Below are 11,868 nucleotides of genomic sequence, written 5' to 3' on the forward strand. Positions count from 1 at the left end.
CACTTCTTACAGACTCTTAAGTGGATTCGTGGTATAGCGCTCTAGAGGAAGGTAGCGACTGTTATCTAGAACCGCTGCTCCACTCCTGGTGGACAAGCTAAGAGGATGCTTTAAGAGGAGGGTGTGGCTGGGTCTAAGATGTCGTCACCAGTCGCTGTGTGAGCGTGCGCCGAGCAGGCTATGTGGGAAGCTACACGTTAGGCAAAGAAGCATCTGCGTCGCGAGAGGCATCGAGAGGAATACCGGTGCGCGTGTCGCCACCTAGGGCATCCCCCATTCAGCCGAAAGAACGATACTCCTTGAGCACGTTTCATAGCTTTGCCAGTTGAAAAGTCCCCTTTCAATGAAAAGAATGAATATGCTGGTAAACTTCTACGTTACTTGACACAGAAACAGCTGAGCAAAACTGAACGTACTCAGACAGTTTTCTCTTTACTTATTCTCATCATTTCTAAAATGACACACTATATTTTAGCGCAACGCAATCTGACTTTCAATAATACCTTCAAAAGTATGGCCCTGACTAACAATAACCTATACCCTTCATGATCACTTACTTCACAAAAACCTTCATTACTCGAACTCCTGCAATACAGCGAGCGCTAACTGCCCAACACTACACAAGCGAATAATTCAACAATGAGTCCAACCAGCCACAGACTGCACACAGCGCTGTCAGCGATTTTCATACAGAACGCTACGTGGCGTCACCAACATAAAAATCTAAACAGGCTACTTACACAGCCACGGAGAGCTTATGCCGAGAAGCGGACTTTAAAATGTAGAACAATTTGTTCAGTAGTATTTGCCAAATATTTCTTCTGCAAAGTGCAGTCCCCGTTTACATGCTGGCTAATACTTGTGACAGGTTTGATAGCAGTGGACTATGTAACATTATGTGATTGCCTTATCATTTTAAATCATTCACTAAACGAGCAGTCGCTCGGCAACAGCTACAGTTAGCAAATAATGTTGCGAGAATGTAAAAGGTGAACGACCTGTGACGTAACTTGTTTATTGTCGAAGTGCCGTCAGAGATGCAGTGAGTTATTGACTTTGAAAACCGCGGCGCGAAAAATGGACAGAAGAAGAACACTTTTACCCTTTTTTTTTTTTTTTTTTTTATGTACGAGATATTCTCGATAAACAGTTACTCACTTCTTCTCTTGTCTCTTGTAACTTGTGTCGGACGCGCATGTCTTGCCGCCGTATTATTATCGTTAAAAATAATGTAATTTTAGTGTAAAGTAAAAGTGCAATACTGAAAGTGCAATACTGCATAGCAGTAGATTTATTGTGCGGCGTGTATGTGAAAACGTCAAAGGAATTGTTTTCATTACGAGAAGTGCCAGTCAAAACGGCATCCATGTTAAATCCTTCATTGCAGTGTAAGTTCGTCTATTAATTGCCATAAATTCAGAGTTAAATGGAACTGGTGTATGACTATTTATTTAATATAGAATCTATGTCTCACTCCTTCATGAAGTTATTTAATTTTCTTTATGTTTCTGCCAAATAGAGAGTTCACAGTCACGAATTCTTTCGTCGAGTTCGGACGGAAGTTGCATGCGGCGAAATATTTTCTCCGCGCCATATTCTACTGGTAAATGCATGATAAACTACGGTCCCTTAGGAAATTCATGTTGAGCTATTCCAAAATAATTATATTTGAATAGTCATTTTCTCTCCTCTGCAATGCAACTTCCGACTGATGAGACGATCAAACAAGAAACAGCCGCACACGGTCGGCGTTGGCAAACATGTTTCCACCGCTGATTATAGCTGTATGTTACAGCACAAAAGTAAACATATTGTTATAATTAGCGACTACGAACGGGGAGATTTATAACTGTATGTTTATGTATACACATTACGTAAACATATCGTTATAATTGGCGCCCGAACAGGGACCTGAATTAAAAAAAATTACTCAAAGGAATAAAAATTTATATAAGATACGCATTGTGGGAATATTCAAAAAGAATTGTAGCTAATCTTGTGCTTTTTATTTGTTACATGGCATCAAACACCATCCAATAAAATTTCCATTGAGCGAAAGAAACGAGATATTCAGAGTAAATTACGGAAGAGAGATTATTTTTTTGGAACCGAATTTGTGCGAAAATCTAGATGCAACGGCCATGGCAGTCATCAGTAACGTAAGTTAAAATTTCGTTATCCGTAGCCAAGCTTCCTTAATTTCAGCCGACATTAATCAATTTGTGACGATCTTTAGCAGTTGCAGTAAAATTTGCTTTGAATTCAGTAGATTGCATTTAGTAGATTAGCAATTTCCTCAAGTATTGTTTAAATTTCATTGTTGTTGTGTTGCATATTATTTGTTTTTAAATGTCCGCTGCCTGTTCACGGAGCTGACCAACCTTAGTTTTCATTTGTTTTGAACAGTGTGCAGCCATACTTTCTTTACGGTCCAGAATAGCCTCTTGTTCTCGTGACGTGCATCTCCCGACATTCCGATCTTGTGACGTAGCAGTGACAACCGACTCGCTACCGATAAATTACATCTCTGTCGACAGCTGACTGCCGTAGCTCAAACGAACTTCATTGACTTACTGTTAGTAAATAAGTGAGCTATGGCAGACGATAAAATGGTATCACTAGATTCAAATTAACAGAATGAAACGAGTGAAGTGTCGCGTCGTTTACGGTCCCGCAGGGTAATTAGTAGAGCTGAGACACCAATCGAAACAATTGTAGAAAGTGAAGTGGGAAATCTTACGGACTTTAGTGCCTCACACCATAATGTTACTGGTACTAAACTAGACAATGCCAGCATAGTTTCTGCCTCTAGTAGTCGTAGCCATATACCGGTTACAAGGGAGGCAGGTGGAAGCAATTCAGGGGTAGTGACAGACGATGTATTCAAACAGCTACTGAGTCAAATAAGTCAAATGATGCAGGACGGAAATCGCCAATTGAAAGAGGAAAATCGCCAAATGGTGAATTCCATTAAAATGATTTGGAAGACGAAAATAGACAAATGTTAGCCTCGCTTGAAGATAAACTTTCTACAGTAAGCGAAGAAATAAAAACTGTTAGAGAAAACGTAGCCAAAGAAGTAGCAAAGCAAGTTAAGGATGCTGTTTCTCAAATGCGAAGTGGAATAATTTTCGAACTGAATGACACTTTAGCTACCATGCAAAGCGAGACAGCTGACATCCGAAACGCAACCAAGAATCTTGACTCCACCGTAACCACGGTTAATCACAGATTAGACAGAGTAACTACGCAGGTAGAAAAAATAACCGAGGGAATGTCAAACTTGACTCTGGAAACGGAAACGAAAGTAAAGGAGAGGCTAGATAGTCATGAGAGAGAATTTAGAGAAAAGTATGAGAACTGGATTGCTGGAAAGGACAAATTTGTCGAAGATAAAGTTAACAAACACCTAGTAGAGACTGTGAATGCAACCACTCTTGGTATCTTGTCAGCTCCTGGAAGCTCCGGAGATACCGTAATGTCTGAACTCGGTAGCATTAGGCGTACCCTTCAGCAAGAATTCCCAAATTGGAAGCAAGAGGTAACGGAACAGCTAAATAACCTGAAGGCACAAGTGAGTAGTAGTTCCCGAATACAGAGACCGAATTATCCTAACTCTTTAGCCTCAGAGGTAGAAGATGAATTCAGCAATTCCGAATACCTGTTGCATCTAGTGAACACACTTCACCATCACATATTCCAGTTAGTCACCGAAACCAAGAATCTGACTCATTAGTAAAAATGATGAAGGAAGAAAGCATGATAAAGTATCGAGTTTTTCAAACCTTTAACCTGGAAAAACGAAATATCCACCCAATTGTTTTTCTTATTCTCTGGCATTTTTTTCAAATTCGTGGACTGATAGACAGCGTATCCAATTTGTTACAGGATATATAGGTGGCGAATCGGCAATATGGGGAACCGAAATGGTTGATAAGTGTCGAACATATGAGGAGTTTGAGCACTGTTTCCTCAGCAAATTTTGGAGCGAAGGTGTTCAGAAGCGTCTTCGTAAAGAAGTCTATAATGAAGAACAATTTAACCCCTGGAATAGTAGCCTGAGAAAGTGCTTCGAAAAATATCTTGGCAAAATCAGGTATTGGGATAACCCTATCAATAGTAAAGATGTAATTATGATTCTCAAGTCTAAATTACCAATTTCGATTCGTGAAAAGCTGATAGCCATACCAGATGATGATCCAGATACCTTTCTGTCGATATTAGATTCCCTAGACCTGATCTATGAGGACATGAGAGCTAACAAACCGCGGAATACTCCGCACAATTCTTGGCCACAACATTACGAGAGTACGGCTATGAAAAGCCAGGGAACGGTTACAAAAATAGTAACGATTGGCAAAACGGAAATAAAGGCAATGGGTATCCGCACAAAAGGAATAGACATAATCAACACAACCGATTCAATCCCGTGTATAACACGACTGGTAACCAGTATGGCAATCAACCGTTCAAGCAGAAGTTTGGAAATGGTTTCAGTCAAAAAGGTTGGCAACAGCAGAGCGGATCGCAATGGAATGCACCGTACTCGCGCAGCCAACACTCACATTAGGGGCAGCAACAAACAGCTGATAACGCCCACTCATACCAACACATCTCCGCGCCTAGTAAAAAACAAGCGCAGGGAATGTACACAAACACACAGTTTAACGGCAAACCACAGTGTGAAGCTGGATTTCACAGTAACAATTCCGTAAATCATAATAGTAATAAAAATCATCTGACCCTGCGAAGGCATTACAATCCCCCTGTATTTTTCGCAAACGCGGAAGACAGTAACACGTATTGGACACCAGAACAAACGCAGCAACTTTTTGACACAAGGTTTGTGCATAACAGTAATTTTGTTCCTCAGTGTTCTCATAATGTCAGATTGGTCGAACTTTCTAATGATGAAGGCCAATCAAAACCACACAAACAGGGAAACTAAGTTCAGCATCTGAAAGCTCCCTAAGTGATGCTGTGAGACAGAATGGGGGCGACCACTTCGATGGAGAGACTAACCATGACGTACTTGTACTGAGATACAATGACGGGATTGACATGAGACAAGAATTATTACAAGAGAAAGAGACGCCTGACGGTGATGAATCGATAGATGACCAAGTGCAAGCTATGACAAAACTTCCTATAGCCGGAATTTTGACGACTGTAATCCTAGATACAGGTGCAAATATTAATGCTATGTCCTTATGTTTCTAAAAAATGGTTCGAATGGCTCTGAGCACTATAGGACTCAACTGATGAGGTCATTAGTCCCCTATAACTTAGAACTAGTTAAACCTAACTAACCTAAGGACATCACAAACATCCATGCCCGAGGCAGGATTCGAACCTGCGACCGTAGCGGCCTTGCGGTTCCAGGCTGCAGCGCCTTTAACGGCACGGCCACTTCGGCCGGCCTTATGTTTCTATAAGCAAATTAGTACATTAATTAAAATTCCAACATTACCCGTCCAAGGATGTTCAAGGTCAATTCAATTCCTAAGTGTAACAACACAAGCGCTAGTTTAGACGCCAGAATAAGACAAGCTCTAACAACGTTGACCACCCAAGCCAATTTACGCAAGAAGGTGCATGACAAACATATTAATAAGGTGTTACCTTATAAAGTAGGCGAAAAGGTCTTGCTAAAAACACACTTTAAACTGTCGTTGCTCTTACACAAAAATCGAAAATGGCAAAGTCTTTTTGAGGGACCTTACGAGATCCTTCGTATACGGCATACAGGTTGTTATCTGATTTCTGATCCCGCAAATGGAAAAATAAAAGAGTTATACTATCACTCTGATCTTAAAAAGTATCATGTTACAGAATAAGCTAAAAGGAAAGCTTTATAATGGTAAGAGAAGGTTAGCCGCTAGTGACTAAGTGACAACTGATCTGACTTCGTACAAAAAAAAAAGTACCCGACAGTGAGTCTATCTTGCTATACAGCAGAGAATTTAAAATATGTTATCTTGAGCCATAATTTAAGTACAGACAAGCTGATAAATGAAAAAATTCTTGTTTAACAAAGAAAGTGATCAACTCCAAGAACTCTAGTTTTAAGATTTAGTTTTAAGGAGATAATATTTAAGAGATAAAGCGAAGGATGTGCCTAACAAGCCGGCTTCTGCGATATGTAATGCTAAATAAGTGAAAATAAAACATAGTATGTAAGAATTTTTTTTTAAGTTCAAGGAGCAATGATCGAGAAATGAAATTTATTTTCGTCAAGGACAAGGGTCGCTTTACAATTATTGGTTCCTGATCCCACTAAAAAGGAAAACAAGTAACTAGTTTATAAGTCAGCTATGTCTAGATTATGTTCTAATGCACATAAACATCTGGAACAGGTTCATCTCTGCAATAAAATAGCGTAATGTTCACGAAGCATGTGAGTTACTTGTAAGTACCAACATGACCACGAAAGCGCTTTCCTTCAGCTAGATAAACAAAGTAGCATTAATTGTAATTGCAATACGCAGGTCAGATACATTCAAAGCCATAAGTGAAATAAATACCTAGTATAAGAGCGTAAGTGGCAAGGACAAAGCAATGACTTAAGGTCAAATATATAGAGGTCAATTGCAGTGTAGCGCAAGCAGGCGTCAAGGCGAGAATAAAATGACAATGAAACCGCCGGCAAAACAAAGCAGCTAGTTTGTAATTGGAGCGCGTACGCAGACGTACGGCGCAAAGGAAAAGTAATTTCTAAGTCATAAGGAACAAGGAGTTGTTTGCTAGATTTCTTCTTCTATGTACTATTATATCTATGTCTTTCTTCTGAATTTGTTTAAATACCCTAACCCGCCTAAACCCGTCCCGTAGACTTGACGTCACAGATTGAGAAATGCGGTTGACGTGGAAGGCTGGTTTGGCATACGATTTTCAAAAGGAAACGCGTGAACGAAATCGGGAAAAGCTAGTTTTGAAATGTCTTTATTTTTCCTTTTAAAGTCAATCCGAGACGCAAACCGAGATCGTGATAAGGAATTTGAATATTTTCTTGAATGGTGTTCTGTTCTCATGTGAGAGGGCGATCAAATGTGACTGATTGATCCTCACATCCAGTAAAAGGGAAATTTTTGTTGAAATGACAGTGATAACTTTAATGAATCTAATAAATAAAAAGAATGATTCAAATGAATTAAAATAATAATAATAATAATAATAATAATTGCTAACAAATCGGAGAAACTAATGTATTGTGACTGTGAACTAAAAGCATAATTAGTCTTAGAGAAAGATGATGAACAATGTAAAGCGAAATGTTAAAGATAGTTACCAACAAAGTACCAGAAATTGAAATGGACATAATAATCAAAGCTCTGAATTAGCAAGCTTCAAAGTGAGACAAACTATTTGATTATAAACTGTAAAAAAAATTGTGTACATAGTAGTGTATAAGTGAAGGCTTAAAATGGTGTGGAAGTCTGCCACAGACACGAAGCAATGCATCGTTCTTATAAGTAAGTGATAATTTCTTTCACGATTAAGATAAAAAGTGTTAAACGTGCAGATAGGCCGACGGACAATGATAGTCCGGTTGTGTAACCGAAGGCGGTGATGTTATTACGTGCAGTGCATCGGAAACCAAGTGTGTTAGCTGCTTTGCAAAGTGCGAGCGCAAGCCTATTTTAAATTCTTCAAAATCGGCTGGAAAATGTGGAGACAGGGATGGTTTCAATGGAGTCTCTGTCCCTGGCAATCCTCGTCCCTCCGCACCAGCTCAGCAAACCACAAAATACCACAGCACCATCGACGCAACGTGTTCGCTGAACCGTGCGCGGAAAGCTGAAGTACCGCGAGGAGGCTAGTGAGCGCCTCGAGTTGCGATTCAGCTCTAACAATCAGCCTGTACCAACGTCCATCGACGCAACAAACACGTTAAATTTAAAGTGATGTACTACCACAGCACTCCCGCTGCAGTTCGACGAAACGGACTCCATGAAAGCCGCTCCTAAAATAAAAGTCTCTTATATGAGTTCACAACATATCACATACTATGCTAATGTTATATCCCGTGAATGATATGCGAACAGCCAAACCACACGCGAATAGTGACAAAGTCAAATTCCTATGAATCCCAAGTCCTAAAATTAGATTTAAGCTTAGGTTTTTGGCTAATGGGTATTTATATTTTTTTGTTACATGTGAAACGTCCCCTTAGAACAATTATACAAGACTGTGCTTAAACTGACACACAATATTTTTAGCGCAACGCAATCTGACTTTCAGAAATCCCTACAAGAGAATGGCCCTGACTAACATGAACCTATACCTTTCACAAATCACTTACCTCACAAAAATCTTCGTTACTCGAACTACTGCAATACAGCGAGCGCCACTAATGCCAGCTAAATAAAAGATTCAAACTACTGAAGGCACTAACTACTAGTAGGCATAGTTAGCAAATGAAAGATTTTAATAGAGAACAGACAATGTATTTACCTTAATAATCATAATATATATAGCAGTTCATGCCATCCAGTATTACAAATTTCATAACTCCACCATCTCTCTCCCCACATCCACCACACTGGATGTCATGAACTACTATATATATTATGACTGTTAAGGTAAATACATTGTTTGTTCTCTATTAACATCTTTCAATTGCTAACTATGCCTATCAGCAGTTAGTGCCTTCAGTAGTTTGAATCTTTTATTTAGCTGGCAGTAGTGGCGCTCGTTGTATTGCAGTAGCTTGAGTAACGAAGATTTTTGTGAGGTAAGTGATTTGTGAAAGGTACAGGTTAATGTTAGTCAGGGCCATTCTTTTGTAGGGATTTTTGAAAGTCAGACTGCGTTGCGCTAAAAATATTGTGTGTCAGTTTAAGCACAGTCTTGTATAATTTTTCTAAGGGGACGTTTCACATGTAACGTGTGTACGTAACGTGCGAGTGAGACTCGCCCGCCAGAGCTGATGAAAAGTTTTCTACTCGGAGACTGCAAAGTAGCGATCCAACTTCTCAAGGGATAAGCTTCACCTGGAGAAGAATCAAATTTTAACTTACCTGTCAAATACACAAACAATGAAAGCGTAAAAATCATGACAACTAGTGAGCAATGGAAAATGGACACGTGTGAGAAATTCCATGCGTGAGAATTATATGTGTATAAAAATGGACACGTGTGAGAAATCCCTTGTGAGAGAATTATGTGTGTATAATGAATCCTATGTGTTTTCTTTCAGGAGCAAAGAGCCTATGAGCTCTGGACAATAACTTGTCGGTATGAACTCTGTAAAAAAAAAGACTGTAATGAGTATAATGTATAATGTCCATTGTAAACTTCGTAGATTTACTGTCTTAGTTTTTTTAAATTTTTTGTAGAAAACTTTTGTAGGAACTGTCTTTGTCTATGAATGAGAGATCACCATATTTGTGTAATCCTAATAATCAAATGACAGGAATACTGTGTTTGATCAATGTAAATCTGTAAAGTACTCAATCCCATAATGTTAACGGCGACATGTGAATCTTGGTAATCTCCTTGATTTCCAAAATTCCCATGGGAGGCAATGTAACATTATGTGATTGCCTTATCATTTTAAATCATTCACTAATCGAGCAGTCGCTCGGCAACAGCTACAGTTAGCAAATAATGTTGCGAGAATGTAAAAGGTGAACCACCTGTGACGTAACTTGTTTATTGTCGAAGCGCCGTCAGAGATGCAGTGAGTTATTGACTTTGAAAACCGCGGCGCGAAAAACGGACAGAAGAAGAACACTTTTACACATTTTTTTTTATGTAGAGATATTCTCCATGAACAGTTACTCACTTCTTCTCTTGTCTCCTGTAACTTGTGTCGGACGCGCATGTCTTGCCGCCGTATTATTATCGTTAAAAATAATATTGTTTTAGTGTAAAGTAAATGTGTAAACTAAAAGTGCCTAGCAGTAGATTTATTGTGCGACGTGTATGTGAAAACGTCAAAGGAATTGTTTTCATTACGAGAACTGCCAGTCAAAACGGCATCCATGTTAAATCCTTCATTGCAGTGTAAGTTCCTCTATTAATTGCCATAAATTCAGAGTTAAATGGAACTGGTGTATGACTATTTATTTAATACAGAATCTATGTCTCACTCCTTCATGAAGTTATTTAATTTTCTTTATGTGTCTGCCAAATAGAGATTTCACAGTCACGAATTCTTTCGTCGAGTTCGGACGGAAGCTGCATGCGGCGAAATATTTTCTCCGCGCCATATTCTACTGGTAAATGCATGATAAACTACGGTCCCTTAGGAAATTCATGTTGAGCAATCCCAAAATAATTATATTTGAATAGGCATTTTCTCTCCTCTGCAATGCAACTTCCGACTGATCAGACGATCAAACAAGAAACAGCCGCACACGGTCGGCATTCGCAAACATGTTTCCACCGCTGATTATAGCTATATGTTACAGCACAAAAGTAAACATATTGTTATAATTAGCGACTACGAACGGGGACATTTATAACTGTATGTTTATGTATACACATTACGTAAACATATCGTTATAACTATTTATCATGATAAATGGTTTCTGCCTCTTCTTTGTTCTTGTCGCGTGCTTAGGTTCGTAGCGTTTTCCAATGAGTTTAATGAACGCAACATATACATGTAATAGACACTTTAGTTATCAATAATATTTTCTCCTTCACTGCGGTAATTTCCCGATTGTCCGACTGTAGAAATGACGTTGTTTTGAGGAGAAAAACTTGTCGGGCCACGTTCGGAGTGCATTTGCATCCACAAAGGATGTTCGTTCAAGGTCGTTGGATAGGGAGTGGTAAAGGTTAAAATGTAATCTCGCAGGATCTGGAGAATAAGGTAGGTGCAGGGTGAATTATCACACTAATTCCTGTATAGGGGTTGATGTTAGTATTGAAACATCCCCTTAGGAAAATTATGAATGACAGTGCTGATAAACTTCTTACGTTATTTGATTTTCAAACAGATGAGCAAAACTGACCGTACTCAGATATTTCTCTCTTTACTTATTCTGATCATCACTAAACTGACACCCAATATTTTTAGCGCCACGCAATTTGACTTTCAATAATCCTTACGAAAGAATGGCCGTGACTAACAATAATCTATACCTTTCATGAATCACTTACATCACAAAAATCTTCGTTACTCGAACTATTGCAATATAGCGAGCGCCAATACTGCCAGATAAATAAAGGTTTCTAACTACTGAAGGCACTAACTACTGATAGGCATACTTAGCAAATGCAAGATTTTGATAGAGAACAAACAATGTATATACCTTAATAGTGCTCAAAAGTCATAATGTACTCGTATATATCAGTTCATGACATACAGTCTTACAAATTTCCAGATCATCCGCTCTCCAAACTCCGCAATCTCTCTCCCCACATCTACCACTGCTGGCGGCTCACCTCCAACTGCACAACGCTACGCGCTGTTCACATCAAACTGCCCAACACTACAATAGCAAATATTTCAACAATGAAAACCAGCCATAGACCGCACACAGCACATTCAGTGATTTTCATACAGAGCGTTACGTGGCGTTACCAACATAAAAACACAAACAGCCTACTTACAGCATAGCAGAACGCGGGCGAGCGCTACCGTGGAATAGCAACACTTCACGCAGTCTTGTTTGCTGTTCTTCGATTGCGTCTGCAACTGCAAGAGATCTCTGTTGTCAATAAACGCCAGCTGTGATGGTTACACCTTGGGGAAGCGATTCGTAGTACAGCTCACCGTCGCTATTCCACCAGAAGCGTAAAATTATCTTTAGTGGATGAGCGCAGGTCTTTCTATTGGCAGTTGCTGCGTTGTCTGGGCTCAACCATTCCTTTCTTTAAGCTGTGTTAACGACACGATTTCTCATCACCAATGAC

The sequence above is a fragment of the Schistocerca cancellata genome, chromosome 10, assembly GCF_023864275.1.
Source record: "Schistocerca cancellata isolate TAMUIC-IGC-003103 chromosome 10, iqSchCanc2.1, whole genome shotgun sequence".
In the NCBI taxonomy this organism is placed as follows: Eukaryota; Metazoa; Arthropoda; class Insecta; order Orthoptera; family Acrididae; genus Schistocerca; species Schistocerca cancellata.